This window comes from Aotus nancymaae, unplaced genomic scaffold (assembly GCF_030222135.1).
Source record: "Aotus nancymaae isolate 86718 unplaced genomic scaffold, 86718_ANA_hifiasm-v0.15.2.pri h1tg000006l, whole genome shotgun sequence".
Taxonomy (NCBI): Eukaryota; Metazoa; Chordata; class Mammalia; order Primates; family Aotidae; genus Aotus; species Aotus nancymaae.
Genome location: NW_026988417.1, coordinates 84,590,221 through 84,618,102, shown reverse-complemented (window position 1 = coordinate 84,618,102; position 27,882 = coordinate 84,590,221).

Here is a 27,882-nt window from a genome sequence, read left to right as displayed (position 1 = left end):
GTCATTTTAGATAATGATATTTATAGAGATTTTAGACCTGGGTTGAATGATTGGAAAGTGGGTCTTATAAGTTAGGGAACTGATTGAAATTGGACAGAGTTTCTAACACTACAGATCTGCATTGATTTGTACCATATGTCAGAGGCCTAGAAATGAATGAAACTTGATGAACAAGAATGTTACAACAGTTTAAAGTTCAAATTTCCAGGGACAAGTATTTTATACTAAGAAATATATTGATTTCATTTAACATAATATATTCTTAAACTTTCATATTTGGAACCTTCTCAGAATTGCCTGACATTCACAGAAACTCTGGAGAGAATCACACAATTTCCCAAGCTAAAATATTTTTCAGTGGGTCTTTTGTTTGAAATTGTATGGCCTCTTGAATTTGCTAAGATCCACAAACAAAACAACAGAAGGCAATACTAAACAATTCTTTAAAAAATAATAGAAAATGGGAACAATAGAGGAGTGGTCACAAAAAATAATAATGTTTTGACAAGAAATTCTTTCTGACACCCCTCACTCTCTTTTCCTTGTTTTGTTAGCATCATTTAAAGAAAAGCAGCAATACATATGGATATAATTCAAAGAGGAAAATAGATGAAATAAGAGCCAAGATCACAAATTAAAACATTTTCTGTTTGGTAAATGAACAATAGCTTCCAGGAGCCATCATGAACATAAAAGTTCAGTGACCTTGCCTCACTTAGCAAACCAGGACATATTTCCTTCACCACAGCTCTCTCTGCATGCCCTAGAGTACTTACTGCTATCTCTAGAATATAGTTGTCTCAATTTTCACAAACTGTCAGACATTGAGATATGCCATTTTCTTTTTATATTTATGGTAGCTTAAATTCCTGAGGGGATGAATTACTCAAGATTATTAAAGATGATAAGACAAGAAGTAATGGCCCAAAACATGAAGAGAGAAAGCTTAAGCTAGATAAGATGAAGAAATTCTTAGTCATGAGGCCAATGAGGCAATCAAATAGGGTACCCAAGGAGGTAGTCAAGATATCATCACCAAACGCTATTCAGACTCAAGGGAAAATTAACGAGATGGCTCTGGATGGGAGAATAATAAATCATATGATTAGGCAAGGAAGAAATAATCTGTTATAAACAACTCAAGATGCAGCTTTTGAATAGTTAGCCTAAGCAAAATGTTAATTCTAATTGAGGTTAAAGTATCACATTTTAAGAACTAATAATACATTTTGAAGTGATTTTTAAAGGTTTCAATTCATATTGATTTTACAAATATTCACAAAATGTATACCAGGTACAAGGCACTTTTCTAGGCTTATTTAATACATACTAAGAATGTCATATAGTTGTATGAAATATTGGTTTCTGATAGTCTACTGGTGATCTTAGTTGGTGACTTCAAACCACATGCATACACTAAACTCTTCATTTGTTTAGCATCATATAGAAATATGTGTTAGTACTTGATACATGTTTTTCTGCAAATGGCATGCTATTTCTTAATTGTTATAAATGGTTCCAATCAAGTTGCCTAATTTTTCCTACTGTTTCATTATGCTGTTCAACAGAGATAATTAATGGCTCATACTTTACTCGTACATATTAATTTCTGTATCCTATAATAATTAAATATAATACTATATTTTTAAAAACTATGCTGTACAAGTCCTATAAGCAGCATACCACTTATGGATTATATTAAATAAAGTTGAAGTAAAATTTGAGGTATACTTGATGCACAAATCATTGCTATTGATTAATTTACAATTTGCTAAGTTTTGATATTTACATATGCCTTGAAACCATCACTACAGTCAAGATAAGGAGCATATTTTTCACATTCTAAAGTGCTCTTTTGTAATCCCATTCTCCCTCCTTTCCCCAAAATATAGCCATTGCCAGACAACCATTGGCCTTCTCTCTCTCACTATTGATTGGTTTGAATATCCTGAAATTTTATATACATGGAATCATAAAGTACACACTCTTTCTCTTCTGGCTACTTTCACTCACCATAATTATTTATATGATTCATGTATGCTATTAAGTGTATCCAATAATACTCCATTACATTTTAACATTGAAGAGCACTCTATAGTATAGATGTGTCATAATTTGCCTGTCCATTCACCTACTCATGGATATTTTGGCTGTGTTAGTAGTGTGGGGCTATTACATTTAAGGATTCTATGAATATGCATGAAAAACTCTTTGTATAGACATATATTTTCACTACTTTGCATAAATACTTTGGACTAGAATTACTGGGACATATATTTAAAGTTTTAGAAAACAGACAAACTGTAACAATTATGGTTTTACATTTCCACCACCCGTGGGACAGTCTTGCATGGTGGTCTTTTTATTTTTACCCCTTTTACTATGTGTTTAGTGATATCTCACTCTGGTTTTAAATGACTAATGGTGTCGAATATCTCTTATGAGCTTATTTGCAATCCATGCATCTTCTTTCACGAAGTCTCTGTTCAAATATTTTGCACTGGTTTAATGATTTATGGGTTGACTAGTGAATTACTTAGACTTGTTTTTACTTTCTTAGTGTCTTTCCAAAAGCAGAATATCTTAATATTAATAAGGTTATGTTTTCTATTTTTAAAAATTTCATGGACCATAATTTTGGTATCTAAAAAATTACTAAGCTCAAGGTCATAAAGATACTCTGCTGTGTATTATTCTAGAAAGTTTATGTTTTAGATTTTACACTTAAATCTATAATCCATTCGAGTTAATTTTTGTATATTGTAAGATGTATGCTTTCAAGGTTATTTGTTTATTGTATGTGATTTCCAATTCTTCTAGCACCATTTACTTGCTATTTTTTCTTCAAATAGTTGCCGTTGTACTTTATCAAAAATAAATTGAACATCTATGCATGGTTCTATTTCACAACTCACTAATGTGTTGCATTGATTTATTTGTCCACCTTTAGCATAGAACTCACTTTCTTGATATCTGTTGCTTTGCAATAAGTCCACTTGTCAGTATCTTTACAAAGACTACAAGAATTTGAATTGGAGTTACAATTCAAATCAAATCAATTCAAAAGAAATCAATATTGAGAGAATTGTCCTTTCAACTATATTAAGTCTTTTGATGCATGAATTCCCTATCTCCAAGTATGTAAATCTTTAATTTATTAAGCAACAATTTATATATTTTAGTGACTATGTTTTTCACAACTTTTATATATTTACTGTTACATACTTCCAATTTTTTCATGCTCTTTTACTTTTTTTAACTTTTAAGTTTAGGTAGTACATGTGTGGGCTTGTTACATGGGTAAACTGTGTGTCACTGAGTTTGGGATTAAAATGATCCTGTCACCCAAGTAGTGAGCATAGTACCTGAGAGGTAGATTTTTAACCCCCTTCCCTCTCCCACTTAGGCTTATTTAATACATACTCATAGTTGTATGTGATATTCTGAGTATGTTTTAAATAAGCCTAGGTGGGAGGGGGAAGTGGGTTAAAAATATCACATAGTTGTATGTGATATTCTGAGTGTGAAACATAAACTTTCACCCCTCTTGTAGTCCCCAGTCCTATTGTTCTCATCTTTATGTCCATGTGTATTCAATGTTTAGTAGGCACTGGTCTCCATTGTCCCAGCTGAGAGATCCTGCCCTCTCCAGTGAAAGGTTCACAGTATAGCTGTCCTAGCATCACCTGATAATTTAACTTGTAGCCCAGATCGCTTCTGAAAACCAAATCCCAACAGGCCTGTGATATTCTCTTGGCCTCCCACCACCTAAATGTTCTGCCTGCCCTTGCCTGAGAGTTTGGCCTGTGACCCAGAGACCGCCCACCTCTCCTGTCACAGCCAGCACCTTGATTCTGGGCTAGGCTGACTGTGGTCCAACCCATTCAGGACTCATACACACTGTCCAGCATGCCATCTAGGCTCTGAAAACTGAGGAACCACTTAATCCCATTACAACTCTCCTGAAACCTCAATACTTCCCCTAGGGACTGATGTTGGACTGACTCAACCAGCCAACACCACCACAGGCAACCCTCATTCACATGGGCCCAAAGGTAGAGCCCCCTCCCCATTTACAAGAGGGAAGAGTACTGCCATATTAGAGAACAGCTGAGTTTTAAAGTTTTCTAAATTGAACTGAGTATCAAGCTTGCATCCTGAAAACCCTCCCCTGGAGAGTTGCAAAACAGGCATTCTCATGGCTCTCAACTACACTATGGTCTGGAGATGAAATTAGGAGTCACAAGCCCTAGAAGAGAAATATGATAGGAAAATGCATTACATTCTTTCATATTGAGGACAGGGAGCCAGCACACTCCCCTCATTGCCTCTGAAGAGACCCCAGCATGCTTCACCAGGAGCTCTTCCCAGATACCCTCATCAGGGCTGGTGCCTGAGCTCACCATTGGGGTATTCATGGATAAGCTAGGGGCTCTAGCATTGTCCAGCTGTCTCTTCCCACCCATGCAAGGCAGCAAGCAGGACACCAGGCATCTCACTGTCCAGCCCTTCACCTGAAAAAAAACACAAAGCACCTCACAGAAAATGAAAATAAAGTCCATACCCATCTGCTTGAATGGCAGCTGGCTCTTACCTGAAAACGCCACCTATTGATGTATAGGTCAAACTGCACAGTCCTTTATAAAAGCCTGCTGACAGAAGTGCATAGGACTGTAAAAAACGAAGCCAAAAGACCCTACCAAACACAGCCCTCTCCAGATGAGAGGAAACCAGGATAAGAATTCTGTCACCATAAAATATTTGAATGTGGTGACATCACCAAAAGATCACCCTAGATCTCCATCAATGGTCCCTAACCACAGTGGAAACCTTGAAATTACAGATAAAGAATTCAAAACATAGATTGCAAGGAAGCTCAACAAGATCAAAGACAAGATTAAAAGTCAACACAAAGAAACTTCTAAAGCAATCCAGGAAATGAGAGAAGAGATAAGCATCTTTAAAAAAAATTAATCAGAGCTAATGGAACTGAAAAACTCACTAAATGAATTTCAAAATACAATTGAAATGCTTATCAATAGACTAGACCAATCAGAAGAAAAAATTTCAGAGCTTGAATATCTGCCTCTCAAACCAACTCAGTCAGAGAGGAATAAAGAAAAAAGGAATTTAAAGACTAAACATTTTCCAGGAAATATGAGATTATGTGAAGCATCAAAATCTATGATTTATTGGCATTTGTGAAAGAGAAGTAGAAAAATCAAACAACCTGAAAAACATATTTGAGGAAATAAGTCAAAAAAATGTTTCTTAATCTTGCTAGAGAGATAGACATCGAGATACAAAAAACCTAGAGAACGTCTACAAGATAGACATCGATATACAAAAAACCTAGAGAGCGTCTACAAGATACTACACAAAATGAACATTACTAGAACAGCAGACAGTCTAATTCAGGGGACCCCAATCCCCTTACTGTGAACTGGTACTGGTTTGTGGCCTGTTAGGAATCAGGCTGTACTGCAGGAGGTAAGCATTGCTATGTGAGCTCCACCTGCTGTCAGATCAGTGGTGGCATTAGATTCTCATAGTAGCATAAACCCTGTTATAAACTATGCATGCAAGGAATCTAGATTAGGTACTCCTTATGAGAATCTAACTAATGTCTAATGATCTGAGGTAGAACAGTTTCATCTCAAAACCATCCCCTTCTCCCCAGTTTTTGGAAAAGCTGTCTTTCATGAAACCTGTCCCTGAGGTCAAAAAGGTTGGGGACCACTGGTCTAAGGCAACTATTAAAGAAAAAAATCTTAAAGGCAGCTGGAGAAAAAGATTAAATCACTTACAGAGGGAACCTCATTAAGCTAACCTTGAACTTTTCAGCAAAATCCTTACAAGCCAGAAGAAAATGGGGGCTATTTTTGGCATTCTTAAAGAAAATAAACTCCAAACAAGAATTTCATATTTCACCAAATTAAGCTTTATAAGAAAAGGAGAAATAAAATACTTTTCAGACAAGCAATCACTAAGAGAATTTACTACCACTAGATCTGCCTAGCAAGAGATCTTACAGGAGTTTTAAACATGAAAATGAAAGAACAATACCTGCCACCACAAAAATAGCACCTAGCCCACAGACTTTTTAAATCAACTCCACAGTAGAAACTACAAAAAAAAAAGCTAACAATTTTACAAGAAGATCAAAACTTCACATATCTGCATTAACCTTGAATGCAGATGGTTTTAATGACCCATGTAGAAGGTAAAGAATAGCAAGTTGGATAAAAAACAAGACCCTTCCATTCTACTATCTTCAAGAGACCCATCTCATAATGACACTCACAGATTCAATGTAAAGGATTGGAGAGGGCTGGAAGCAATGATGCATACCTGTAATCTTTGGGAGGCAGAGGTGTGTGGATCACTTGAGTCCAGGCGTTTGAGTTTGAGACCAGCCTGGGAAACAAAGGCATCTCTACACACACACACACACACACATACACACACACTATATATATATATGAAAGCCTGGCATGGTGGTGCATGCCTATAGTCCCAGCTACTCAGCAGGCTGAGGTGGGAGGATTGCTTGAGCCCAGGAAGCAAAGGTTGCAGTGAGCTGTAATTTTACCACTACACTCCAGCATTCCAGCCTGAATGACAGGGTGAAACCCTATGTCAAAAAAGAGGGGGGCAAAGTTGCTTAATGATCTATCACACAAATAGAAATCATGCTCTTTTTTAGAAACACTGATTTAATTTCAATTTTGTATTTTTTATTGTTTGTTTTAGAAATCTATGATCCATTTAAGTTAACTTTTGTATATTGTAAGATGTATGCATTCAAGTTTATTTGTTTCTTGTACATGGTTTCCAATTCTAGCACCATTTACTATTTTTTCTTCAAAAATTTGCCATTTTACTTTATCAAAAATAAATTGGTCATTCATGTCAAGGCAAAAACTATAAGAAGAGACAAAGACGATCACTATATAATAATAACAGGATCATTTCAGCAAAAGGACATAACAATTTTAAATATATATACACCCAACATTGGAACACCTAGATATATAAAGGAAATATTATTAGAGCTAAAGAGAGAGGTAGGCCCCAATACAATAATGGCTGGAGACTTTAACATCCACTTTTAGCCCCTGAACAGATTTTCCAAACAGAAAATTAGCAAACAAATATCAGACTTAATGTACACTATGAACCAAATGGATTTAATAGATATTTACAGAACATTTCATCCAAGAGTTGTTGAATACACATTTTTTCCCTCAGCACATGGATCATTCTCAAGTGCAAACCATATGTTAGGTCACCAAACAATTCTTAAATTATTCAAAAAGTTTGAAATCATATCAAACATCTTCATCAACCAAAATAGAATAAAACTATAAATAAATGACAGGAGGAATTTTGGAAACTATACAAATACATGGAGATTAAACAATATGTTCCTTCATTGACCAGTAAGTCAAAGATGAAATTAAGAAAAAAATTGAAAGATTTCCTGAAATAAATGATAAAAGAAACAACATACAAAAACCTATGGGATATAACTAAAGCAGTATTTAGAGAAAAATTTATAACTATTAATTGCCTATATCAAGAAAGAAAAAAAAATCAAATAAATCCAACAGTGCATGTAAAAGAACTAGAAAAATAAGAGCAAAGCAAATCCCAAATTAGCAGAAAAAAGGAAACAAAAAGATCACAGCATAAATAGATAAAATTGAAATTTAAAAAGACAATACAAAAGGTCAATGAAACAAAAAGTTGTTTTTTTGAACATTTAAACAAAATTGACACACCTTTAGGCAAACTAAGAAAAAGAGAGAATACATAAAATAATAAAATCAGAAATGAAAAAGGAGACATAACAACTAATACTGCAAAAATTCAAAGGATCATTAGTAGCTACTAAGAGCAACTATATGTTAATAAATTGGAAAATCTAGAAGAAATGAACAAATTCCTCAACACACACAACCTATCAAGATGAACTGGGAAGATGCAAAAAACCTAAACAGACCACAATAGCAAATAATATGACTGAAGCCACAATAAAAAGGCTCTCTGTAACAAAATGCCTAGGACCTGATGACTTCACTGTTTAATTCTATCAAATATTTAAAGAACTAATTATGCTCAAATCATCCTGAAAAATAGAGATGGAAGGAATACTCCCAAACTCATTCTATGAGGCCAGTATAACTCTAATACCAAAAACTTAGATACATCAAAAAAAGAAACTATAGGCCAATACCTCTGATTGATGTAAAAAAAGAAAGTATAGGACAATACCTCTGATTGATGCAAAAAAAGAAACTACAGGCCAATACCTCTGATTGATGCAAAAATTTTCAATAAAATACTAGCAAACTGAATTCAACATGTATCAGTCCATTTTTGCACTCCTAATAAACACATACCTGAGACTGGGTAATTTATAAAGGAAAGAGGTTTAGTTGACTCACAGTTCTGCATGGCTGGGGAGACCTCAGGAAACACAGTCATGAAAAAAAGGGGAAGCAAACATGTTTTTATTCACATGATGGTAGCAAGGAGGAGTACAGAGTGAAGTGAGGGAAAGCCCCTTATAAAACCATCAGATCTTGTGAAAACTCACTATCATGGGAATAGCATGGAGGTAACTGCCCCCAAGTTTCAATTACTCCCACTGGGTCCCTCCTACAACATATGGAGACTATGGGAACTATAGTTCAAGATGAGATTTAGGTGAAGACAGAGCTGAATCATATTATTCTGCCCCTGGCCTCACCCAAATCTCATATCCTCACATTTCAAAACACAGTCATGCCTTCCCAACAGTCTCCCAACTTCCTAATTTATTCCAGCATTAACTAAAAAGCCCAAGTCCAACATTTCATTTGAGACAAGGCAAGTCCCTTGTGCCTATGGGCCTGTAAAATCAAAAGCATATTAGTTACTTCCTATATACAATGGGGGGCACAGGAATTGGGTAAATACAGTCATTTCAAGTGAAAGAAATTGGCCAAAAGAAAAGGGCTCCAGGCCCCAAGCAAGTTCAAAATCCAGTAGGGCCGTCATTGAAACTTAAAGTCCCAAAACCATCTCCTTTAATTCCATATCTCACATCCAGGTTATCCTGATACAAGAGGTGGGTTCCCATGATATTGGGAAGCTCTGACTCTATGGCTTTTCAGGGTAAAGCCCTTCTCCTGGCTGCTTTCATGGTTGGTATTGAGTATCTATCTGTGGCTTTTCCAGCTGCATGATGCAAGCTATCTGTGAATCTACAGTTCAGGGGTCTGGAAGACTGTGGCCCTCCTCTCACAGCTTTATAGGTAGTGCCCCAGTAAAGACTCTGTGTCAGGGCTTCAACCCTAAATTTCTCTCTGCACTGCCCTAACAGAGGTTCTCCATGAGGACTCTGCCTGTTACCCAGTTCCAAAGTTGCTTCCACATTTTCAGGCATCTTTACAGCAGCATCTCACTACCTGGTGCAAATTTACTATATTAGTCCATGCTTATGCTGCTAATAATGACATATCTAAGACTGGATAATTTATTAAAAAAATGATTTAATTGACTCACAGTTTAGCATGGCTGGTGAGGCCTCAGGAAACTTAAAATCATGGCAGAAGGGAAAGCAAACATGTCCTCCTTCACATGGTGGTGGCAAGGAGAACTGCAGAGTGAAGTTGAGAAAGCCTCTTATAAAACCAACAGATCTCCTGAGATTTCACTATCATAAGAACCACCCCCATGATTCAATTACCTGCCACTGGGTCCCTCCTATGACACATGGGGATTATGGGAACTACAGTTCAATATGAGATTTGGATGGGGACACAGTCATACCATATCAAACAATATATTAGAAAGATCATCCATTATGATCAAATGGGATTTAACCCTGGAATGCAAGGATGGTTCAGTATACACAAATTAATCAATATAATACATCATATCAACAGAATAGAGGATGAAAACCATATAATTATTTCAAATGATGCTAAAAATCATTTGATAGAATTTAAAATACTTTCATGATAAAAAGCCTCAAAAAACATCATATTGACAGAATAGAGGATTAAAACCATATGATCATCTCAAGTGAGGCTAAAAAAGCATTTGATAAAATATCCTTTCATGATAAAAAGTCTCAAAAAACTACATATCAAAGTAACATACTTCAACTTAATATAAACCATATAAAACAGATGCACAGCTCATATCATACTGAATGAGGAGAAACTGTAAACCTATTCTCTGTGATTAGGAACACAATGATGCCCATTGTAACCACTGTTATTCAACATAGTACTAGAAATCCTAGCTAGAGCAACCATCAAGAAAAAGATTCAGTGTAATGCTTATCAAAATACCAATGATGTTCTTCACAGAAGTAGAAAAAAAGTGCAAAACAAATATGGAAACACAAAAGACCCAGAATAGCCAAAGCTATCATAAGCAAAAATGAAAAATATATATACCAGAGGAATCACATTACCTGACTTCAAATTACAAGACAGAGCTATAGTAACAAAAGATCATGGTACTGGCATAAAAAGCAGGCATATAGACTAATGGAACACAATACAGAACCCAGAAACAAATCCACACACCTACAGTGAACTCATTTTTCACAAAGGGGCCAAGAACATATACTGAAGAATAGAGAGTCTTTTCAATAAATTGTGCTTACAAAACTAGATGTCCATATGAAGAAGAATGAAACTAGACCACTATCACTTACCATATATAAAAATAAAATCAAAACTTATTTAAAAACTTAAATCTGAGACCTCAAACTATGAAACTACTACAAGTAAACCTCATGAAAAATTTTCAGGACATTTGTCTGGTCAAAAATTTTGAAGAGTACATCATAAACACAGGCAACCAAAGAAAAAATGGGCAAACTGATTTACATCAAGTTAGAAAGCTCCTTCACTGCAAAGGATATAATCAACAACCTGAAGAGACAACCCACAGAATGGGAAAAATATTTGCAAACTACCCATCTAACAAGGAATTAATAACCAGAATATGAGTAGCTCAAACAACCATATAGGAAAAAGCCTAATAATTCAATTTAAAGCCTGCATGTGGTCACTCATGCTTGTAATCCCAGCACTTTGGGAGATTGAGGCAGGTGGATCGCAAGGTCAGGAAATCGAGATCAACCTGGCCAGTATGGTGAACCCCTGTCTCTACTAAGAACACACAAAAAAATTGCTGGGCATGGTGTCACACACCTGTAGTCCCAGCTACTCAAGAGGCTGAGGAAGGAGAATCACTTAAACCCAGGAGGCAGAGGTTGCAGTGAGCAGAGATCACGCCACCATCCTCTAGCCTGGCAACAGAGTGAGATTCTATCTCATAAAAAAAAAAAAAAGAAAGAAAAAGAAAAAAGTTTAAAAAATGGGCAAAAGATTTGAGTAGACATTTTTCAAAAGAAAACACACAAATAGGAAACAGGCATATGAAAGGTGCTCGACATCATTGATAATCAGTAAAATGCAAATCAAAACTACAATGAGGTATTATCTCACCCCTGGTAAAACTGTTTATATCCAAAAGACAAGCAATAACAAATGCTGGCAACAATATGGAGAAAAGGAATCCCTCATACGTTGTTGATGGGAATGTAAATTCGTACAATCACCATGGAGAACAGTTTGGAAGTTGCTCAAAAAATGAAAAATTGAGCTACCACCTGATCCAGCAATCACACTGCTAGGTACATACCCCAAAGAAAGGAAATCAGTATGTTAAAGAGATATCTGCTCTCCCATGATTGTTGCAGTACTATTCACAACAACCAAGATTTGGAAGCAACTGAAGTGTTCATCAACAGATGAATGGATAAAGAAAATGTGGTACTTATAAGATACTGTCTTTAACAAAAGAATGCAATCCTGGTTACAACATGGATGGAACTTATGTTAAGCAAAATAAGCCAGGCACAGAAAGACAAAAATCACATGTTCTCATTTATTTGTGGGATCTAAAAACTAAAGCTACTGGATTCTGACCCACAGACCCACGTTTGCACAATGGATATCTTGCCTCAGATATCTTGCCTGTCAGTCTGACTAAGGGGCTCTGCTGCCTCAGTCTGCAGTGTCACTTCAATCAGCCAGCAAAAGTTCCATTTATTTAGTACAGATCAAATGACAAAGGTCGTAAGTAAGCACCACTAGAAGGTAATTAACATTGCCAACCCCCCAAGAGAGCCATCCTGACCATGAGTGATTAACGGTTACTTTTAGGACTACATGAGTAAACAAGCTATTTAGATAAACTCATCTACATTCCCTTGTTATTTGCTTTGCTTCTATTAACTCAAGGTAAGGAGGACTAGGCTGCCTTCAGCCAGATCTTTAACTGAAATTATGCAAACCTCTCGGCCTTCTAAGAAGGTATGTGACTATCTTCTATTACTTTATAATTCCTCCCACTATCTTGACTGAACTCCCACATCTCTGCCTTTTCTGTTTTCTACATCAGGCTCTGTTGACTGAAGGGTGCAAATGTGTACAGCAACAAGTCTGTCAGGAGAGATGGACATTGCTTTTATTCCACCTTTGCATTCTAAAATTAACAAATAATGTAAGATAATCATAAGTATAATTAGCAACATTCTTTTCCAATCAAAGAGTGACCTGTAGTGTTATTTGGCACCTCAGTTCACTGTATGCCATTATTGAGGATCCTTACTGGGGGTATGTTAATTTCTTTTTAGCCAAGTAGTCACATTGTTAGAAGCTGGGAATGGGGGTAATTGTCTAAGTAACAGGTGGGAAAAAAGGTAGATTAGAAGATGGTCTTAATAGAGTGTAGCAGGTACAGGTTGCAGGAAAAGTGACAGAGTAAAACAGGAACAAATTATCTGGAGTGAATGGTGTCTGTGTCATCTGAGGAAGCTGCATCATACAGATTGCATGTCCTGCAGAGTCTTTCCTAGGCTGGCTCAAGACTTTTATTCTTTCCATCCTTTGATGAAGACATAGTCTCCAGGCTGGTGCTAGTGTACTGGAAATTCTAGAGGTGGTGCCTTTGCTAAAAGACCTTTGAAAATCTTTGTTAAAGAGTAGGTTAGCACTTTAAGGAAAACCTTTTGTACTTTATTTTAATGTCTAGTTTACAGAAAAACTGGATGATACTTTAATGCTAGCCAATATGTTTACACACAGTTTTTTTTTTTTACAATTAACATTTTAAAACTTTCTTAGACCTTAAAAATTATACAACATTTCTTGCATAAATTCCTTTTTATAATATTTTCCATGAGTTTCACAATCTTCAACATATCTTAACTTTCTGACTTTGTTTTATAACCTTCCTTACTAAAAGTGCATTCTTATATCTATAACTTTCTTAACATTTCTTTCTCATCTTCCTACTTTACCTCTCTCTTTTGTCTTTTTGTGTCTCTGATCTTGGTCTCTTTAGTCTTGTTTTTACTCATTCCTTCTTTCTGTTTCTCTCTGATCTTGGAATCTAAGCAGGGTTGGTCCTGGACAGCACATGGATGGGAGACTATCTGGAAATCACCAGTGCTATAGGGCCAGTTTCTTCATTTCTGGTACCTGGCTGAGTCCTAAACAAGTCATGGTAACTTTTGATGTGTTGTGCCAGAATCCAAAGAGAACCTGAGGGAGTGTGAGCACAAGCATATCCTCTTCCCCATGTTAGCAAATCATTTGGACCACACTATACATTACTGTTTACATCTTTCCATAAAACTGTGGACTCTATGCCTTGAGAGGTTTTAGCAAAGTGCTTTGCTACAGCTGATTGAAACTTATCATCTAAATGTAAAAAATTAAGGGTAAATAAGTCTTATGCTAATAGTATTGCAGGGTTCTTACTCATACTCTCCTTTTTTTGCTTTTTGAGTAAATTTTTAAGAGTGGAGTGGGCATTTTCTACTATGGCCTGTCCTTGTGGATTACATGGGCTGCCTGTAGAATGTTGAATGTTCCATGTGTGACAAAATTGTTGGAATTGTGAGCTGTCATAAGCTGGACCATTATCAGTTTTAATTTTTGTGGGCCACCCCATAAATGCAAAAGTTAAAAGAAGATGTTTAATGACATAGCGAGTAAATTCTCCATGAAGAGCATGTGCATTAATTATATGAGTGTTGGTATTAATGGATACATGTACATATCTAAATTTTCCAAACTCATGGATATGTGTAACATCTTTTTTGCCATAACTGATTAGGTTCTAGTCTTCTAGGGTCAACACTTATTGAAAGAAGGGATATGATTATGAGCTGGTAATCTAGGCATTGCAGGATAATTTGCTTAGCCAGTTTTTGGGTAAGTTGAAGTTGTTTAGATTTCAACTTACCATTTGTATACAATGGACATCATTTGTATACAAGTTTCTCCAATTTAATGGAAAAAAAATGATACAATTGGGTGGCTTGGTTAAGCAGTGATGGCATAATTAGAAGGTCTGCTTGATCATTGCCATAAGCCAGTGGGCCAGGCAGTGAGCTGTGGACTTGAATATGTGTGATAAAAATAAGATGTATGTATTGATCCAGAAATTGCTGAAGTAAAAAAAAAAAAGTGTACACAGGATGAGTTTGAGAGTAGACTTTATGAGGGCTGTTTCAAGGTTCTGCAGTAAATAAAGAGAGTAGGCATAGTTGCTAACAATGTTAATAAACTAAGTGGAAAAAGTTTCCAAGGCCAATATCAGTGCCCCAATCTCAGCTTTATGAGTGTTAGTAAATCCAGATTCAGTGTGTGAATTATGTGGTCTCCACCAGACTGCCACTTTTCCATGTTTATGTGACCCATCAGTAAACAGTGTTAAAGCATTAGGTATAAGGGAATGAACTATTTTTGTAGGTAAGGTCACAGAAGTACGAGATAAAAACTGAAGGAATTTATCAGCAAGAAGGGCATTCTCTATTTGACCTGTGTAATTGGAGAGTGCTATTTGCAGATATAATGATAGGGACAAAACTGCCTCAAATTGTTTTTTACTTAAAGGAATCCTGGTGATATCAGGATCATAGCCTAAAAGCTGATTGCATTGTCTGTGGCCTGAATACATTACTCTACTAATTAACTGGATAAAGGGAGATAATATTTTAGTCCCAGTATGTGAGCAAAAAACCCATTCTAGAAATCACAGTCCTGGGGTCATCTGTCCTATTAACCCTGCGAGTGTTTGGTGGGAAAAATAAACAACTGAATTGAATAGCCTGGATCTATGTGATCTAGCTGCGTCTGAGAGATGGCTTGTTCTATTTCCTCAATTTCCCTTTCTGCTGCAGGGGTTAAATATCTGGGATGATCTAGGGCTGTTTGATGGTTCCATATGGATGGCTTTTAATTGTTCCTCAACTAATTTATGGGTTCTTTGTAATTTCTCTTCCTTCAAAGGCTACTGTTTTACTTAAATAGGATTACAAGAGAGCTCTTTCAGGTGTAGGGTTAGAATAACAACAGTGGCAATTATCAGAAAAGAGTTTCAAATTCTTAAATTTTACTTAAATTTTAGCAGAGAACTATAATCTGGGACATCGTTTGTATACAAGGAACATATGAAATTTTGCTGTGGGCTGCCTGTGGAGCCAGATGGCAGTGGTGCAGGTCATGGGGCGGTGGCCACATTGTACTCACCTGAATGCTGCCTTTTGTCTGTGCCACTTTTTGTTTGCTCTGCTCCTTCCTTCACTCCCAGGCAGCTGCTGCCAGCCCAGACCATTCCTATTGGCCTAGGATGCCACAAGCTTCCCTGCCACTGAGCTTTTTCTTCCGTCCACTGCCCACTTTGCTGCACAGTTTTGGCCTCTACTGCCTTTTTTATTATCTTTTTGTAAACATATGCCTGATTGCCTTGTTGATGTTGCATTACAGGGTCCCATCACTGTAGCATCTACCCTGTCCTTTCTCCAGTTTATTGAGGGAAGGGGCTCAGGCAAAATCTCCATTTATTCTTTGGTATTTTTACCTGGAAATTTCTGGGCCGAGGAAAGCAGTATGGTAGGTGATGGTTCCTCTTCCCTTCCCTTTTCTGTGTAGAGTGGGACCATAGCAGCTTTAGATCCCATAGCATTAATGATGATACTGGGACCTGTTGCCCTTGTGCATGATGCTGTTTAAGATTTCTCCCTACTTGTTCCCAGAGTTCTACTTCTAGCATACCTTCTTCTGGGAACCATGGGTTAAGTGATACAACAATTTGCATTAGGTCCCTTAATTGGGCCTGTGAAACAAAGACTCCACTAGCTTTAAGCAGCTATTTCAATACTTTTATATACTGCTTCTGATGACTTGATAACTTTGTCCCACGATGAAACCTTAGTCTGAACAATTCCCTTGAACTTGGAGATCCCAACCAGGCACCAATGACTTACTGACTTATCGACTTACTGACTTACCAACTTCACAGTCTTCTTCACTTTTATTTTCAAAGGTTCTGTCATGATCCTTTGTAATGTTCATCATGTCGGGGTCACCACCTATTGGTGTCTGACCCCAATAGGGGTCATGACAATTAAATAACATACACTGACTCAGATATCTCAGTCCAACTAAGGGGCTCTGCTGCCTCAGTCTGCAGCATCTCCTCAACCAGTGAAGTTCACACTTATTTAGTACAGATTAAAAGACAAAGATCATGAGTAAACACCTCTAGAAGGTAATTAACATTGCTGACCCCCAAGAGAGCCATCCTGCCCATGAATGATTAAAGGATACTTTTAGGACCACATGGGTAAACAAGCTATTTAGATAAACTCTTCTACATTCCCTTGTTATTTACTTTTCTGCTATTAACTCAAGGTAAAGAGGATTAGGCTGCCTTCAGCCAGACCTTTAACTGAAACTGTGCAAACCCCTCTGCCTTCCAAGAAGGTTTGTGACTATTTTCTATTTGCAATTTCTCCCACTATCTTGACTGAACCCCCACATAAAGCAACTGAACTCCTGGAGATAGAGAGTGGCAGGAATGCTTCCAGAGGCTGGGAAGGGTATTGGAGGTTTGGGGGATAAGGTGGGAATGGCTAATAGGTACAAAAAATAGAAAGAATAAGACTTAGTATTTGATAACACAATAGGGTGACTAGAGTCAATAATAATTTACTTGTACACTTAAAAAGGAGCAAAAGTGTATAATTGTGTTGTTTGTAACACAAAAGATAAATTCTTGAGGTGTTGAATACCCCATTTTCCATAATGTGATTATTGCACATTGCATATCTGTATCAAAACATCTCATGTACTCTATAAATAAACACACCTACTATGTAGCCACAAAAGTTAAAAATTAAGAAACTAAAATAAAATATGATTATTTTTGTTTACACATATCAAAACATATTACATAAATAATAAATATTACTTATCAAGTTTGCAAGTGCTTTTACTTGTAATACACAGTGTTGGGTGGTTAGAGTAAATAGTTATAGAAACACTGGGTAAGAGTGCATATTAGTTGAAATTTGAGGAGACAATCACAATATATTATTTAATAAATGTACTGATTATAAAAGAAAATATACAATATCATGTTTATATGAGTATAAGTACAATAAAACATCTCAGCAAAATTATTAAGGATAATGTATGTATACCTATTGATTTTCTGAATGATAAACTATTTCAATTCTTTCTCTACTTATCTTTTTCAAAATTCATACAACAGCCATATGGTAGAATGAGTTTCTTAGAAAGCAGACTTTCAGCAGATTAGTGTGCAGGAGATGTATTCAGTAGTGTTGTGGGAATTAATGCTTGTGATGAAAAGAAAGGATTCAGAATTGGGCAAAGGAAAGAATAAACCTGGAATTCAGTCATAAATGAATCCTCAACCATTGTGCAGACTTTCTGAAATGGAATATCCTATTTGCCAAAGAAAATAGCCATGGGGCATTTTCTGCAATTAACAACATGATTATTTATGGCACACAAATAATGCTGTCAATATAAGCAGGATAAGGACTTAGTTGAATCCCATGAAAAATATTTAAAGGAGCACTCAGATAACATGTTTAAATTAAAATTACTTCAAAATAGCTATTACAAACATAGTTTAAAAATTAAAAAATAAATAATTAAAGAACAATATTATGGCACTCTCCCATCAGATACATGATATCAATAAAGACATGAGAAGTATAAAATAAGTGCTAAATTGAAATTCTGTCATTGGATATAAAAAAATGAAAATTTTACTCTAGCAGCTCAAAAGTAGACTTGAACTAGCAATAGAATAAGTGAGCTTAAAAAATAGATTAATTGAGAAATATAATGAGAAGAGCAGAGAGATAAAAAAGAATGAAGAAAATATCAGGGCCTCCAATAAAGGTAGAATACCATTAAATACATTATCATATGTATATTCATGTGAGAGAGTACTCACTTCTTGGAAAGTGGAGCCAAAATGTATTTGAAGAAATAGTGGCAAAATCATCCAAAATTTGATGAAAATAAAAATCTATATAACCAAAATATCAAAAAACTACAAGTAAGATAAAGTGAGGGACACCTAAAAATGTCATAGTATAAATACTGAAGGACAAAGACAAAGAAAAGATTGTCAAAAACAGAAAGAGAATAATAACTTTATAAAAACTATTAAAGGACACCAGCAATATTGTAGGATTCAAGATCAATATACAAAAAGCAGTTATATTTCTGTACTGAAATAATGAACAACCTTAAAATGAAACAATGAAATCAATTTCACTTAAAATAGCACTAAAATAATAAATATTTAATAATAAACTCAATAAAGTAGTAAGATGTACACTGAAAGCCACAAAGTATTGTTGTAAGTATTAATGATAAGTGGAAATACATCCATGTGTATTTGGAAGAGTAAATATAGTTAAGATTATAATACTTTCCAAATGTATCTACAAATTCAATGTAATCCTATCAAAAATTGCAACTGCCAATTACATGTAAATTGACATCTAATCTTTTAAAAGTACATTAAAAATGCAGTTAGCCAAAATAATCTTAATAAAGAAGTACAGAGTTGGAGGAGTCACATTATATAGTTACAGCTTTAAATAATCTCACACAGGAAAACTCATGAAATCCATAGTTATCAGAAAAGAGAATATTAGAATAAATCTGTAAACTAGAAAAATAAAAATGGGGAAAATCAATAAAACTAAAAATTCATTGTTTGAGAAGAATAATAACATTGATAAATGGCAGCTATACTAAAAATAGAAGACATAAATATAAATTACTTGAATGAGAGACAAGCCACTACTGATTTTACAAATATTTTAAAAAGAAGGAATACTATGGGCAACTTTATTATAATAAGTTTCAAAACATATCAAATAAACAAATCCCTATATGAATAAAAAAATAACAAATTTTCTTAAGAAGAGATGTATAACGTGAACAGCTCTATAGCTATTAAGGAAATTGAATTTGTAGTTAAAACTTTGCCTCCCTTCTAACACACATACAAAATCACAGACACAGATATCTTCACTGTTGAATTATGCAAAACATCTTGGGAAAAGATAATACTAGTTTTACAGAAACATTTTCAGAAATTAGACGAGCAGAGACCATTTCTCACTTTATTCTGTGTGGTTAGCATTACCGTAGCATAAAAAAATAGGAAAAAAGACATTAAGAAAATAAAACTATTAAACAATATTCCCCATAAATGTAAGTGTAAAACTTTATCACAAATTTTAGCAAGTTACAGCCTACAATATTTGAAAACAGTAATAAATCATGACCTAATGAAATATAGCCCAGAAAGGAAACATTGGTTTTACAGTACTAGTCAGTCAATGTAATTTGCCACCTTAATGGCCTAAAAATGAGAAACGAGCAACCAATCAATATAATTGTAACTGTACTCCTTGAGATCTCAGTACCCCAGCATTGTCAGTGACTGAAATAATGAAAATTCAGGTCAGGCCCTTGTAAATCTATGTAAAAAATGACATAAATTTGGGAGGGGCCAGGGCAGAATGATATGGTTTGGCTCTGTGTCCCTACCCAAATATCATATTGAATTGAAATCCCCATGTGTCAAGGCAGGGACCTAGTAGGAGGTGACTGGGTCATGGGGGCAGTTTCTCCCATGTTCCTATGATAAAGAGAGAGTTTTTACCAGATATGATAGCCTTAAGTGTGGCACTTCCTCACTCTTTCTCTCACCTCTCCTGCCACCTTGTGAAGAAGGTGCCTGCTTCCCCTTTGCCTTGATTGTAAGTTTCCTCAGGTCTCCCCAGCCATGCAAAACTGTGAGTCAATTAAACCTCCTTTTATTATAAATTACCCATTCTCATGTATAATTCATAGCAGTGTGAAAAAAGGCTAATACTCCTGGTAACTGGTAGTACCTAGAAACAGTCATGTGACTGAAGTTTCCCCAATAAACTTGAAAGGAAGAATTTACATTTTATTTTGGAAGGATCTTTTTTTTTCATTTTCTCTCCATCATTTCCTTTAAATGTACACAGGAAGACAAAACAAACCACACTTACACAGACAGTCATCTTGCTATCATTAGGATTACCAGCCTTAGAAAAACAGAGAAAACAGAAAAAAATAAAAACACATAGATGCTTGATGTTCACATTGATTGACTGTACTATAGGCAGTGCTTAGATTTCCAGTTATGTGAGATAAAATACGTATTGTTGCTTAAGCTACTGAGAAAAATTCTTTTTCCTATGTACAATTAATCTCAGAATCTCTTAGCAACAACTTATTTTATTTTGCTATATAAAGTTAAAACATTTTGATGATAATGTTTCAGTTGGCCATGTTTTCTCAAAACATTGTAAGTTACACAAAAGAATGCTTTTAATGAAGTTTGAAACATAGTTTAATAAAGTATTAAATAAGTAAAAATCACTTAATTCTATAAATTGACTTTTTCATTTAAATGTTTAAATAAATTTAATATGAAATAGTTAATATTTATAGAAATCTATATTTTAATATTTTTGCCTTAACAATTGAGATGACCTCATTGTTGGCACTAAATTATGTATGTTTGTAAACACTGTATATACATTAGATCATTTTTTACCATTTAGAAAATATATTTTCATTAATGTAAATATCTCATGAAAGAAATCAATGTTTATTCTTCTTTTAGTAATTAGTTATCCCACACTGTATGTAAGTTTACAAATATACCACTCCTTAATGAGAGTTTAATTTAGGGCAAATCTCTGTTATAAATAAATCATTAATAATTATCTCATGACTCAATGCTCTACCAAACACATAATGATATTCAATTAACATAATCATGTTTATGGTAGGTTGACAGTAAGAACTTTAATACCCATTCCTGGTAGATTATAGTCAATACTTCAATAATTTTTATAAGAAATAAACTTTTATGCTTTTATTATCTAAGTATTAATTTAATAAATATATTTTACTATGCAAAGAGTGTAACTGTGAAATTATAGTTAATTGTTTTGATCTGAGAGTCTTCCTAAGGGAATTCAGAAACAATCCATTATTAGTTAATTAGTCTGTTTTCACACTGCTGATAAAGACACAACTGAGACTGAGCAATTTACAAAAGAAAGAGGTTTATTGGACTTACAGGTCCACATGGCTGGGGAGGCCTCACAATCACGGTGGAAAGTGAGAGACACATCTCACATGACAGCAGACCAAAGAAGTGAGCTTGTGCAGGGAAACTTTCATTTTTGTATAACCATCAGATCTGGTGAGACATACTCATTATCAACAGAACAGTGCAGGAAAGACCTGCTCCAATGTTTCATTCACTTCCCACTGCATCCCTCCCACAACACATAGGAGTCAAGATGAGATTTAGGTGGTGACACAGCCAAACCATATCAATTCGGTAATCATTATTTCTCCTTTTCTGAGATTACTTGTAGAATATTTATCCATTATTAATGATAAAGCTCTTAGACTGTTTAAATTTCCTGGCAACTTTTTTAGAACTTACTTCTATTTTTATTTGCCAGAATTCAATGAAAATAAGATTGGTACTTTAATGATTTAATGACATTATAAAGATGGATGACACCTGATTTGACAAGATGACAGGGACTCAAACAAGGAAAATTCATGTTTACTTAGTCAAAACTAAAACAACAATAACTAATTTAGATATGTCCATTAAAATTATACCATCAAAAATGTTCACATATAAAGAGAAATAATATATGAAAGCTATAGATTTGAAAATTAGAATGTTTATAATTAACTTTGATAAGAAATTATAAGTGATTAATAAAACACTAAATAATAGAGTTTCTTAATCTCCATCAATTAAAGACCTATCTTAGCTATTTATTCTTTCATTAAGTTTATGTTTATTGAGTTTTTTGGGGGGCCAGACACTACTACGAATGCCAGGGAAATAACAAGATAGTCATGAAGTTTAGATCCTGATTATAAACTCTATTCTCAATCACTGAAAATAAAATGTTAATAGTGGCACCTGTTTATGTGAGATGTAATGAGGTAGGAATATATTTAATAACATACTGAGCATATATTAACAACTTATATAAATACCCTTGGTACACTGGAAAGCACACTATCTCTCAAATATTTGCTATGAGAAATGTCAAATTCTAGAAATTCCCATTTTTGTACCCCAGAAAGACAATAAAATTTTTGAAAGACAGATACTATATGTAATTTAGAAAGTTATTTTCTAAATATGTGACTCTGTACACTAGAAATTATATTCATTATACATGAAAATGGTGCAAGTTGATTTATAAATACATAAAATATTTTCAGAAAAATGACATTGTTGCATTCTATTATTGATCTCATAGGAAATTAACATTAAAAAGCCATATTTTACACTAAAATACTGTTAAACTTTGTTTTAGATTCCAGTTGTGTACTGTATTGAATAATTCATGTCTAACTGGAACCTCGGAATATGACCTTATTTAGAAATAGAATCTTTTCATATCTAGGTAATTAGTTAAGATGAGGTCATACTGGATTAAGGTGGGCCCTAAATGGAATGACTGGTGTCATTATTTAAAAAGCCATATGCAAGGAAATCAGGCAAGAGAAAGGAATAAAGGGCACCCAAATATGAAGACAGGAAGTCAAACTATCCCTGTTTGCAGATGACATAATTCTATATTTAGAAAACCCCATAGCCTCAACTCAAGATCTTCCTTTTTAAATTTTTATTTATTTATTTAATTTTTGAGATGGAGTCTTGCTCTGTCACCCAGGCTAGAGTGCAGTGGCTGGATCTTGGCTCACTGCAACCTCTGCCTCCCAGGTTCAAGTGATTATCCTGCCTTTGCCTCCCCAGTAGCTGGGATTACCAGTACCCACATTTTTGTATTATTATTATTATTATTATTTGGTAGAAACAGGGTTTCACCAACTTGATCAGACTGGTCTTGAACTTCTGACCTCAGCAAAGTCTCAGGATACAAAATCAGTGTGCAAGAAATCACTAGCATTTCTATACACCAAGAACAGTCAAGCCAAGAACCATACTAGGAATGTGCTCCCATTCACAATTGCCACACACATAAAAAAAATACTAAGAATACTGCTAACCAGGAAGGTGAAAGGTCTCAACAAGGAGAACTACAAACCACTGCTCAAATGAACCAGAGATAACACAAACAAATGTAAAAATATGAGTTGCTCATGGAAAGGAAGACTCTATATTATGAAAATGGCCATGCTGCCCAAAGCAATTTAGATTCAATGCTATTCCTATTAAACTATCATTGAGATTCTTCACAGAACAAGAAAAAAACTATTTTAAAGTTAATATGGAACCAAAGCAGCCCCAAAAGCTAACACAATCCTAAGCAAAAATTATAAAACTTGAGGCATTATGCTACCCAACTTCAAACTATAGTAGAGAGCTACAGTAATCAAAACATCATGGCAGTGGTACGAAAACAGACACATAGACCAATTGAACAGCACAGAGAACCCAGAAACAAGACTGCACAGCTACACTTATCTGATCTTCAAGAAACCTGACAAAAATAAGCAATGGGGTAAGGATTCCCTATTCAATAAATGGTTCTGGGATAACTGGCTAGCCATATGTAGGAGATTAAAATTGGAATACTTTCTTACACCATATACAAAAATTAAGATGGATTAAAGACTTAAATTTAAAACCCCAAAATGTAAAAATCCTGAAAGACAACCTAGACAACACCATTCTGGACAAAGGCACAGGAAAGATTTTATGACAAATACACCAAAAACAATTGCAACAAAAGTAAAAATTGACAAATGGGATCTAATTAAACTAAAGCACTTCTACACAGCAAAAGGAGGAAACAGAAAGTCTACAGAATGGGAGAAAATTTTTGCAAATCATGCATCCAACAAAGACCTAATGGCCAGAATCCATAAGGAAATTAAACAAATTTCCAAGAGAACAACACCATAAAAAGTGGGCAAAGGACATGAACAGACACTTTTCAAAATAAGACATACATGCGGCCAACAATCATACAAAAAAGCTCAACATCACTAATTATTAGAGAAATAAAAATAAAAACCACAATGAGATACCATCTCACACCAGTGAGAATGGCTATTATTAAAACGACAAAAAATAACAGATGTCTGAGGTTGTGGAGAAAAAAAGAATGCTTATGAATGTTGGTGAGAGCATTAATTAGTTCAACCATTGTCGAAGACATTGTGATGATTTCTCAAAGACCTAAAAACAAAAATACTATTTGTCCCAGCAATCCAATTACTAGTATATACCCAAAGGAATATAACTTGTTCTATCATAAAGACACATACATGCATATGTTAATTGCAGCACTATTCACAAGAGCAGAGACATGGAATCAACCCTAAATGCTCACAACGGTAGATTAAGTAAAGAAAATCTGGTACATGTATACCAGAAAATACTATGCAGCCATAAAAAAAATAAAATAATGTCCTTTGCAGAAACATGGATGGAGCTAGAGGCCATCACCCTTAGCAAACTAAAGCAGGAATGGACAACCAAATGCTGCATGCTGTCATTTATAAGTGGAAGCTGAAAGATGAGAACATATGGACACAGAGAGGGAAACAATACACACTGGGGCCTATTGCAGATGGATTGTGGGAGGAGGGAGAGGATCAGCAAAAATAACTAACAGGTCCTAGGCTTAAGACGTGGGTGATGAAATAATGTGTCATACAGACCCCCATGACACAACTTTGCCTATATAACAAACCTGCATATGTATCCCTGAACTTAAAATAAAGGTTAAAAAAATAAGAAGGCCATATGAAGACACAGAGGATACACACAGGGGGCAGGGCGGGGGGAATGTCATGTGATAATGAAGGCAGAGATTAGAATGAAGGGTCTACAAGCCAAGAAATACATAGGATTGCTGGCAACACCTGGGAACTAGAAGAGAGGCATGGGAAAGATTCTCCCTCAGAACCTCCAGAAGAAACCAATCCTACTAACACTTTGATTTCAGAATTCTAGACTCCAGAAATCTGAAAGTATAAAGTTTTTTAGTTTTAGTCACCTATTTTGTGGTGGTTAAAGCAACTCTAGGAAATTTATATAAAGCTGATACTAAAAATCCCAAACATTTTCTTATTAGTCTTAGATTAGAAAGCATGTTCTTAATCAAGAAAAGACTACTGCTATTGCATATGAAAGTTTTTGTTTATTTAAATAATACACTTTAGACAATATAGTAATCTTTCAATGCCATCATGAGATTTTCTCAAAGACATGTATCTATTATTCTCATCAGTGTATAGTTTAGTAAGAATAAATTTTCATCTATAGTGATTTTCTTTAGTTTTAGAAGAGATAAACCTTCTTCATTTGAATATATTAGTAGAGGTAGTCATGAAAATCTCAAGATCAAATGAGAGTATAAGAATCCATACAATTACCATAAAAATATTAACTAAGAAAAATTAGAAAATAACAGAGTTTGAGATTTAGGAAGCAAAGCACAAAGCACATGCTTTGTCATGTTACACTGTTAAAATTAATATAGAAAGTAAGAAACATATGAAGATAGAAAAAGTGCTGAGGTGTGTGTGTCTCAAAGGACAGAATGTGATATTAATAAATGGAAATAAGATCTACGCCAAACTTTAGTAAAAACCAATTAAAGTTTAGCCCAAAATTATTTTAGCTTTATAAAAATTAAGATATATTGCATAAAGAAATATATAAGCACAAGAAAAACAAGAAAAGTAATATAATTAAAAAGTGAAGCCTATTTTTAAGAAAGCATAACTTGAATGAGCAGAATAACAAGTTATTAGCAGAATAATTCTTTTGAAGCAAAGAAGGATAGACTATTGAGTTTGAGTATAGAAAAAAATAGACTTTAAAATAAGTATAACATTTTCAGATTGTGAGCTTGTTTTAAAATGATGAGAATGATGACAGAATTTTTTAAGCTGTTTTTCTTAACTGTGGTAGTCAGTTATCATAGTAAATGCTATAGTATTAACAATACACCTAGCAGGAGAGAGCCTTTAGATGACAGAGAATACACTGTAGAATATGTGAGACATTAAGAACAAATTGGTAATGCAAATTGACTTCAAATTTAAGATGAAATTTGATAACAAAATTACTAATCTAACATTGACATGAAAAAATTGATAATATTGAGATGCATTAACATTTTCAAACACATTTATCTTGCCTTATAAATTTGTAGTAAACTCTGAAGTACTTTAAACTTGTTAAATATTACAATATCATACAGTGTTTTAACTGATTACTTAGCTCATGCTCTCTGATTTTATACAAACTAGGAAAGATTGCAGCATAATCAAAGATTTTTCTAATGTCATCTGATTCACTTATAATTGACACTCTACATCATGTTAGTAAAGATTAGCTTTAGAGTTTGGAAGGGTTTTTGCAACAATGCATTTCCATTATTCCAAATATACACATTGATAAGAAAGTAATACATTGTAAATATACTGGATTATAATTTCTAAACTCTCATTCTGTGGGCCAATATATTATTCAGATGCAGCCCTATGAGCTGTGTTTCATAATCTAATGTATATAGATTAACTAGAGGGCATAAAGACTTATTCATTCATTCTCCCACACCCACATTTTGCCCATGAAAATTCAGAGTTATGAAAAGAGCTACTTCTTGGCATTTCCGTTTCCATTATGTTAATGGTCATTCTCATGTTATAAAAATCATACTTCTTGAAAAATGAAAATGAGACCTACAACATCATCAACAATTTTATAAACATAGTATTAGCATGTTCCTTCTTTGAGAAAAAAAATTCTGAGAAAAATCATACTGTTCCTGATAAATTCTTTGCATTTTTCAAAATTAATTCTACTTCATTTGTAATTAACAAGTACATCTTTAAGTTACAAAGAACGCCTATAGGAAAAGCATTATGTAAGTACTATGTGTTTAATAGATTTTATCTAGATTTCTCTCTCATGATCAATATCTCCTAAATGATCATTTAGTACTTTGGATTCTACAAAGTGTAAAGAAATTGAGGTTAAAATAGAGGTTTTCTCAATATGTTTGTATGAATGAAACATGCAAAGATTGACGCTAAGAAATTATTTGGGGCTACAAGGCCAGATCATCTATTTAACCCCTTCAGAGATTGAACATGAAAATCAGAGTGGCATGCTCACAGTTCACAAATTTGTGTTATCTTTCATAAGGTATGAATTTAAACAGATAAAAGAAAGTGCCTCAAAGATAACTAGTATAGGATTACATTAAGAAAATTAGTAAGAAAAGCATTTGGTTATTGTCATGTTACACTGCTATAATTAATAGAGAAAGTAAGAAACATATGAAGATAGAAAAAGTGCTGAGGTGTGTATGTCTCAAAGGACAGAATGTGATATTAATAAATGGAAATAAGATCTAAGCCAAACTTTAGTAAAAACCAATTAAATTTT